This window comes from Corvus brachyrhynchos, unplaced genomic scaffold, assembly GCF_000691975.1.
Source record: "Corvus brachyrhynchos isolate BGI_N302 unplaced genomic scaffold, ASM69197v1 scaffold671, whole genome shotgun sequence".
In the NCBI taxonomy this organism is placed as follows: Eukaryota; Metazoa; Chordata; class Aves; order Passeriformes; family Corvidae; genus Corvus; species Corvus brachyrhynchos.
The window spans coordinates 2390460-2400014 of record NW_008236441.1 but is presented as its reverse complement, the minus strand read 5'-3'; the positions used below and the strand labels follow the sequence as shown (position 1 = coordinate 2400014).

General features: G+C 44.2%; 1 long non-coding RNA gene across 2 annotated transcripts in view; it reads left to right on the top strand.

Moving 5' to 3' along the window:
* Positions 1-9549, top strand: part of LOC108449844 — a 38832-nt gene extending 29283 nt beyond the window's left edge. For both annotated transcript variants that reach the window (XR_001866136.1, XR_001866138.1), the window contains exon 4: positions 8394-9549. This is a non-coding gene — a long non-coding RNA (uncharacterized LOC108449844). The remainder of the gene's footprint in view (positions 1-8393) is intronic.
* Positions 9550-9555: the final 6 nt, after the last annotated feature.

Below are 9555 nucleotides of genomic sequence, written 5' to 3'. Positions count from 1 at the left end.
GTGTACATGCACCACCTGGCAAGCAGAAATCTCTGAGAAAGATTGCTGTGGTCTGGAGCTGTCCCCTGGTACAAACACATATTTTATTCAGCCCATAAGTGAGAAGTGGTCTCGTTTTCTAATGTAAATACAGGGATACTCAAGGAGGAGCCTGCTGACCACAAACAAGGGAGGTTCAGTGAAATTTAAAACTAATACATGCAAATGGTGGTTTTTCCAACACCAGTTTAATTGTACACCTTGGAAGATTGTTTGAAGCCAAGAACCTAATAAGATCCAGGAAGGAACTCAGTATTTAGGCAGTTATCAGGAGTATATGACTTACCATAATCCACAACAGATTTGGAAAGAATATATAATCCATTTTACTGTGCTTGAGCAGTTCTTGAACTGATGGAGACTGGGTGCATTTTTCCACACCAAGATGCTGCAGAGCTCCTTGTGCTCTCTTCAATATGTAATTTTTGCCATGTTTGAGAGGCACAGCTTGTCTGGTTTGATTCTTGCCTGTTTCATCAAAGGTCTAAGTATTAAGCCAGGGATCCACTTCCAGCAAACTTTGAGGTCTCAGCTTTAGCTGCAATGCTGGCTGTGTGCCACAGAGTGCCTAATTAATCTGCTAATGATTTGGCTTTTCAGTGGTCACAGCATGAAAGACAACTTTCAACAAAATAGCAAAGTCTTTTGCTATCCAAGGTGCTCAGAGCTGCAGAACCTCCTGATGAGCTGTAGACATTTGTGTAGAAGAGAGTGAAGCCCGAAAAATTGCCTGGTCAGCATGTTTTATGGATCTTGGTCTTAGGACCCTGTCAGGAAGGTGGTCAGGGAGCAGGGTACAGCATGGGAGGAGATCTGGAACTGACTGCAGGGGTGTCACCAGCAGTCAGGAGTGGCCCCATGGGATTTGCAGGTGGTGGGAAATAGGGCAGCGATGGGTGAACACTGGACACAGCTTTATATAATGGCACAAAGATTGGATTACATGGACAAATGAAGGGCTCTGTTGGCTGGAGAGAAGATTTGTCTCTTGACTCCTTTAAGTGCTGCGTAAGGTGTTGCTAGCCTGAATGCAGCCAGGGGCACGTAGCAGTCACAGGGCAGTGTAGGCTGAAGTCAAACCTTGCTGAAGGAGCAGGCAAAGGAATGAGCATCTAAAGAAGGGGAAAGAAGGCACCAACTGGTGTGCCACATATAGCACACGGCTGACTTAGCACTTGTGCCACGTTGTCCTTCTGCTCAAGGTTTTCTAATTCTGTCCCAGACGATGTCAGTGTCCCTCAGCAACTGGCAGCAGCACATACAAGGCATTCCCTGGAGAGCCGAGGAGTGTCTCAGTCAGCCCCCGCCTTGCCCCAGGAGGGCTGCCTGAGGGGGGAGCAGTTTCCTGAAGGTGTGTCTGCTTCTCAGCCTTGCCTGGATAACTTGGGGGCTCCCTTCAACCTCATCTTTGGGAAGCTCACCTTCCTCATGCCATTATTCCCTGTGGAAGAAAGTGTCACCGAAGAGCTCTTTGCAGTTTGCTTTCCACTGTCCTGTAAAGTTTCCAGTTATTTTTTTGGCACCTTGGTTTCCTCGTCATGAGCACCAGTTTATAGATCACTGAGCAACCAGGCTCTGAAATGAAAGTGCCTGGCTAAATGTACCAACAGTATGCATGAACAGAGGGCGATGGAGGCAGAAAGTGTGCATTGAATCCCACCAGGCAGGACTCTCTACCAAGGACAGCACTAGCTGGCAGGCCTGGAGGGGTACTACGTAGTTAGAAACATAACCATTAGGCACTGGATCAGATGTTAAATTCTGCGTGCTCTCTCACACTGAGCAAGATAAAATCCCCTTGGTGCTGCTTTGGGAAATTGGGATTCCTGTGTCTTCAGAGCTCCACAGCCTGTGTGTGAGCTGCAGAGATTCCCTTGCCTTTTCCTTCCTCTCTTTTCCCAGGAGCATACAGCAGAGGATTTAAATTACTGCCATTTAGAATGATCTGTCTTTCTCGGGTCCCCTTTTAATCTACTAGGAGATGGAGTGACTTCAGGCTTGGAAAGGGCATTGAAAGATAGCTCAGTATCTGGCCCGGACTCCCCACATACCTGCATTGCCTGGAAGGTTTCGTTATGACTTATGGGGCATCAGCCTCTTTCACTTTTTTCTTCTCCCTCTCACTTTTGACACAAAGTGCTCCAGGTCTTGAGTCAGACCAGGAACCAAAGGACTAACTGGCTTAATGTGATGTGGTTTAAGTTTTGCTGATTTCTGTTAGGGATCAACCAGGCTTGAAATTTAACAGAACTCAAAGGTCTTACCTGTTTTTGGGAAATCTGGTGCTATCACAGTCTAGACCTCTTTTTCTCTTCAGTCATTATTAAGACTTCTCAATGAGGTATGGATATCTTTCAAGACCTGGAGCTTGGAGATATGAGCATCATTCTCGGAAATCCTATATTCTCTGTCCCTGTCACTGGAATCCTGTCTTTGCCAAGCACACAGTCTGCATTTGCTTAAATACTGCTAAAAGCCCAGACATTCCAAAATGTGTTTAATACACTGGACCACCCTGTTGTTGAATTACCTGCATGATTCTTGCTGTTGTGTTAGAATTTAAGTGGTATGTACCTCAGTCGTATGCAAACCTTGAGACAGCCCAGCAAGAATGAAGACATAGGAACCAAAATTTTTCAACTATTTCCATGTTTAGCAGTAAGTACTTTGGATTTATGAAACCTGTGTAGGTTTCACATAATACTTGTGCATTTTGAATCATATCCATGGAGATGATTGTCTTGGGGAGAGGTGGCCATACCTACATTATCATACGATCAATCACATTATACATATCTCAGAAAGCTGTTTTAAGAATGTAAGTAGCATTGTCAAAGCTTATTAAGCCCTGATAGAGTCGCCACAAATATCTAGGATTTACCTGTGCCACAGTTGTCTGAGACGACACAAATGAACATAAAGCATTTGATGAGCTCCTCTTTTCTCATGAATCACTATGATAATATTTCTAAGCACCCTGTGTAAAAAGTGTCTGTATGCAGAGAAGTGACATGGAAAGATGGAGCTGACAGTTTGGGATGTTTGGGAGTTTGAGGTTATTGTGTCTGGCGGCAGTGTTCCCTCTGGCACTCCCAGATGTCGCATCCCTCTATAATTGATGCTGTACCTTTGGTCCAGCCTCCCAGCCATCCCAACTCAATGGTCTCTCTGAACTTATATTCTTCTGTACCATTAACAGGTGCTTTCTGGTGGCACTGTATCCTTTTATCGCAGCAGGATGTTCATTCCCAGTGCTGAGCCCATGGCTGGAGAGGTGTCTTCCACCCAGCAGGCAAAGGAGGCTGCAGGCAGGGCCTGGCAGGGTTTTCTTGTACTTCTCCAACCAGTCAGGGGTAAAGAGCCTCCTTTTAGAAATGTCACAAGATGACAATGTGTGTCTCTTAATGCTTTTAGTGGGAGAGGGGAGACTCAGCAACCAGTCGTGCTGCAGTCCAAGGTGAGAGAGCACGCAGTGAACTTCCTTTTTTCAAGGAGACAGGAAGGTCACTGCAGCCAGTGATACAATGGATAAACCTGGCCAAGCTGTTTAAAACTAGCTGGGATGGAGCTTGGCTACCTGTGCTCTGCTCTTAATGTTTGTATGTTCACTCTGTGTGTGAAAACAAACTTGTTGAAGGACTGCAAAATCTTCCCATTGAAGCTGCTCCTCAGTGCAAGTCTGTTTTTTGGGGAGCAGTGATGTAGATGTAAGAAATGTCTCTCCTTCAGGGTCTGTCAAGAAGCTATGCTGGCTCTAAATAGACTGCTGCTGCTGCGCTCCTAATTTAGCTGTAGGGAGGCAAGTGACATGGTGATGCTCAAGAATGTCACTTTGCTTCTTGTGTGACCTATGAGATCAGAGGTTGTTAGGAGATACACAGTTACTCCTGCAGAAGGTGCTGCTGGATACAGGAGGTGGAAATCCTGTGGGATTGGGCAAGATGTCAAAACACAAGGGATGAAGGACCCTCTGGGAAGGTCTCTGGCTATAGGGAGTGAGTGAACACCTTGAACACCCTACAAAAGCTTTGTTTGTGCCTGGAGTTTGGCAGCCGGTGCAAGATGCCTATGCCTCTGCCTGAAGCCCTTGCAATTATTATCTCTAAAGCTGCAATTTCATATAAGACACTTGTAATCAGGTGTTTAGTGGTCTCTTAGAGTGCAATATAAACAAGGCTTATATCTCAGCCCCTTCTGTTTGAATAGCTAGCCCTGAGAGCCTTTCTTCTGCTTGTTAAACTTTCGTCAGTCAGATGTTTGCAATATGAGATGCTTCACAGATGCCAGAAAAAGGCTGATGACATACTTTAGAAGACTGTTACTCCCAAAGGTAGTTCAAAAATGCCTGTTATTGTTATCGAATACTTTCTCTCAAACTCATCATCTCAAGCAACTCCATTAGGCTGATAGAACTGCAACAGCTGGCTGTGGGTTGCTTTGAGTGTACGTACAGGTTTTTTAACACTTTGCTTAGAAGGTTATTTCTACCTTTTTGCTTGAGAAATATTGGATCCTAGAAGTGGGAACAGTAAGTGCAGCTGGACCCTAAGTGCCAAAGCTGATCTGGGTGATTGTTTATAGCAAAGACAATTCAAGTCACAGTGGGAAGGAAATACAGTGGAAGGCAGCTTCATTTCTGCAGTTCTGGGGGTTGTAAAATAGGAGGGAGATTGGGTCCTGACAGGTTATGCTGCATGAAAGAGTTGTCTAACACAAAACCCAATGTCATGAATTCTTTAAATTTGTTGTACTGCAGTGAACACAAGCCAGTGCATCCCCTTCAGAATCTGTTGTGAAATCGTTTCATGCGTGTTCATTTTTGATTTGTCCTTGTGAATGTTACATACAGGTAACGACTGATTACGTTCTTTTATTAATTCTTATTGTGTTTAAGTGAGTTGGCAGGGACAAAGGAAATTGCTTAGATTTAAATTGCAAGCTTTTGGGGGCTTAGTATTTGTATAGCAGTTTTAAAAGATATCATCTCCTAGTTTCAATGCTGTTCCCTGCAATGAGTGTGCAGGTTTCTTATTACAGTAAAATCATCTTGAGATAATTGGGGGATGTGAGAATCAAGGCATCTGGGAATGTGGCTGTGGCTATCTAACCTTTCCCTTGTTGGATGTGTCTCCCAAAGGATGGGAAGTAATGTAGTGTTAATAGCCTCCTGCCAGTGCCTTTCCTCCTTCTTCCTGAGTTGAATGTCAGTTTAACACAGCCTTTATAAGGGTACCTTGGAGTGGGGGGCTGTTCTACGTTTAATAATGTCATAATAACCAACCTGAGAGGTGTGAGGTTGGAATATAGCATTTGTGCCTGCTGCTGTTGGAGATACCTGTCTCCCATTTGTGGTTTTTATGATCTGAAAGGAATTGAGACTCTCAGTCTCTTGTAAAATTAGATGGAGCTTATGTTTCTTCAGAGCATCACTGTAATCTCTGCCATTTTCTCTTTGCATCTCTTTTTTCTTTTTCTTTTCTGTTTTTTTTTCTTTTCTGTTTTTTAACCTTCTTGCAGTTCCCATTTTGTTGCCATTATGGAAGCAGAATTTTTATCTATCCTTTTCAAAGATGCAATTTCTACAAAGATTTGTCTAGTGTTTTTATAATTTTAGCAGTAATTAAAAAACCCTAATCAACTCTGTCTGCTGTGGGTTTTAACACTTAATACAAGTGTGCTGATAATGCTGGGTAGCATGTTTGCTTCTCTGTCTGAGGGTGGTGAATGCTAAAAAGCACCTTGCCCCCACTCCCAGTGCATGTCATTTAGCAGATCTGCTTGCTTCACAGTAGCGTTCAAAACTGACATTCCTCAATTCCTAATCAACTTGACAAGTCCCACAGTCCTTTACTTTCAAAAGGAAGGAGAAACCTGAAGACACAGCACAGTTGTGAACCCTCGCTCTTGTGGTCTGCTGCTGGGAGGAGGAGCAGTGTGTTTGCTGCAGAGGGATTAAACAGCTGAAGAAAATAGTCCAGTAGAAAGTGGCAGCGGCAGCTCCTGGGAGAAGACGACATCTGCCAGGAGGAATGTGTTGTAGGCAGCTTCAGGCACTGAGGATTTTTTTCCCTCTGGCACAAACCTGCTTTTCCTGTCAGCCTTTGCTCAGTAATGAGGATGGTAATTGTTATTTATTGGACAAGGATTTCAGCAGTCAAAAGTGATTTTGAGAGACTTAGTCTTGGGTTTTCAGAAAGTGATGCACACTCTCCTCTCAAAAAAAACCAAACCACCCTGTGGCCTCCTGGCACGGATTTTTAAGCTGAATGTCCTCCAAATCAAGGTGTCTCAACTCACTTCATTTTGGAAATCAGTTACTACAGGTGAATTTCTAAAGAGCAAGTGATGGCTAAGTCTGTTTCTAATAATGTCTCTGGAACCACAAAAACATGTGTTATGCTGTACATTGTGTGTTGCATGATTAGGATTTAAACTAAAGAGGAAAAGATCCTAATGGGAAATGGTGGTAAGAGGAGGACACAAGCAGACACAAATACAGGCAGGCAGTCTGGTAAGTGGGTTCAAGGCATAGGAAGAGCTAGGAAAATGTGTAAACACGGAATTTTGGTACCTTGTACCTTGAAATGTTATCATCTGCAAATACTGGGATGTTGAATTGATGGGAACAGTTAAACAAGGGTCTGGCACAACATTTTCTGTTCTGAGTTTTGGGAGCAATTCAAGTCTGCACAGTGGCCAGATCATGGGTCCTGAATCCCCATCCCATGAGACAGAAGAAGATGCTCGACCCCTCTGTAAAGCAAAGATATGGGGAATTTCATTACTTCCAGTTCACTTTAAGAAGCTCACAGTTCAGTTTGTTTTCCAGTTCCCTGTTCCAGGGTTTGAAAAGTCTTCTAGTATGCCTGTTTTTTTTCTTAATTCATTTAGTCCCAGCTGGAGGATGGTGCTTTTCACCTTTCTATGGCCATTGCAAACTGCCAGTTGGATTTTTGTGTGTTGTCTTTTCTTCCAGCCCTAAATTTGTGCCCATGAAAGCCTTCTAGCCCTGTGTCATATCTAAAGGTTGTGTCCAGTGATTTAGCTGGAGCTGAAGAAAATGTGCCCAACAGCTGTCGGGCTCTTGGGGTGCCTGACCTGCTGTAGAACAGATGGCCAAGAGATCCTTGCTGTTTTTAACAGCTCTCTGAGACTCTTGGCCAGTCTTTGTGGTACCCTTAACTGTAACTCAGTTTTCACAAAGGCAAATGACCTTTGCAGCAGTTAAGTAAAGCGTCTCAAACTTTCATGGTCCTTTTAAGGAGCTAGTGACAGTTTCTGTGCTGGTGGGCTGTGCATTCCTTGGGTTCATACGGCATGGCCTTGCATGTGTGCAAAGGACATCCAAACAAATACTCAGCCTAGTTCTTTGTGACCTACCTTCACACAGCACATCTCCTGCAAGCTTCCAGGGCTGGGCATTGCTGGCTGGGAGCAGTGAGGTTTTCTGCCCAACTTTCCCCCTCTGGCTGAACTGGCAGGTCTGGCCAGAGGCAAGATGAGAATTCTGCAAAGGCTAAAGGGCCGGCAGCTATCTGAGACATGGGATGCTACCTTCTTCCTGATCACTGTGAATCCAGCCAGAGCTCATGTTCGTGCCGTGGCAATACTTTCCCGACTCTGAAGTACAGGGAATAATCAATGGCAGAGCATGATGATAATTGTTTAATCAGGTGAGAAATTATTCACATGTTTCTTCATCTGAGAAATGAAGTGCTTCTGTGAAGACCTTTCATTTCCCAGACTCTCTTTCACAAGACTCAGAAGGACATAATATTGTAGCTGTAGAATTAATTTTGCATTGCTTTGTTCTATATTTGTGTATTTGGAGTTTTAGGTACTGATTTCTTCCTCAGTATCTTTTGAGCATTTTCTAAGTGCAGTAAAAATGCTCCTCTTTGTAGTGTTGATGCCATGAAGATTTTTTGCCTTTTCTTTTATAGCCCTATTATACTTTTTTTACAACTTCTGTATTCTTAGTGCTTTTTGCCTACATTCTTGGACTTGTTTGTCAAGCTAAGAGACTAAACATTTTAGAAGCTTCGTAGCTAGGGATCAGTGTGCCCCAGACCCCAGGGTCCTCTCCACGACACATTCTGTAAACTAAGATAGAACCATCCAGGGGAAGGTTCCTTGGGGAGGGGGTCTCACTTGAGCCTCTCATTGGGGAATCTTTGATAAATATGCTAATTAGTAAGATCTATAATGTTATACCCGATCTTTTGGGGGAGGGCATTTGGCGTGGTGCATTTCGATGCATATGACCTGGACGTGTGCACCTAAGGATCCTTAAAATAAATACCAAGGTAAAATCCCTTTTTCCCTTCTAACCGTGTATGACTCTTGATTTTAAGACCAGGAAAAGGCATCAGTTGCTGGCGACCATGAAGGGACCCTAAAGACCTTGAAACTCGCAGTCTTGGGTTGGAACACATCTTGCTTTGCCCCTCTCTTTGCCGGCAAATTACAGAGGGGCCGGAGCCACTGTCTAAGACTGTGACCAGGACTTTAGGACCCAGCATGGAAAGGCAGAAGCATGGAAAGAGAGGTGAGTGAAAAGGGGATCGATATTATCGAGATTGCGCTAGCACTAGAGAAGGAGATCTCAGAGGGGGTTGGAAAGATTGGGGCACAGAAGCCCACAAAAGGGGAAAGCTTAAACTTTTTCCTGCAAAGTGTGGAAAGGAGGGGACGCCCTCCGTGGAGTCCACAGGAGCCCAGAGGCTGCACCCTATGCAGCTGCAGGAGTGGCTCAGAGGTTGGTTGGTTGGTTGGTTGGGATGTTGGGAAACTGTGGGTTTGAATCCTGTTGAGACCAGATTTTCACGCGTGCACATTTACTGTTTGCTGAAACTAGTTGCTTTTTAGTATTTTAAAGTGCTGTTTTGAAGTGTTTGTGTAGTAACCTAGATAAACTGCCCGGGAAGTTGGAATTCCGAGGCCAGATTGCAGGCTGAATTCTGGAGTTAAAAGCTTCCCTCTGGCAGAGTTTTTCTGTCCGTGAGCAAACATGGGTGGTGTTTTTTCAGATGAAAATGAAAAAATCCCTTCTAACAGCCCATTGGAATTGATAATAAAACACTGGAGATGGCTGACAGGGCGAAAAACTACTTTGGACAGCTGAGAATTGATCAGACTGTCCACACGGGTTTGGCTGACTTTAAAATTAAGTCAAGGAAATCGTCCTCGCTATGGGAGTTTGGAAAGTGACATCATTACTGACCTGATGGTAGAATTGAGATCATTACGTAGGTTTGATGAGCTAAGATATGCAGAACTTTTTACTGTGTATCTGAACAGGGAAGAAGCATATGTAGTAGACAAAAGTAATATGGAAATGACTTTGAGGAGGAGAAAGGGAAAGAAAAAGCCGCAACAAGCTAGCTTGTATAATAATACGGACAGAGAAATCGATATGACAGATCTAGATATCATGGCCCCCCAGCTTTGCGCGATGGGGAGGGGTCTCCGCACCCTGTTCAACCACCAGGGCAGCCCGCACAGGTGGGGGTGGGG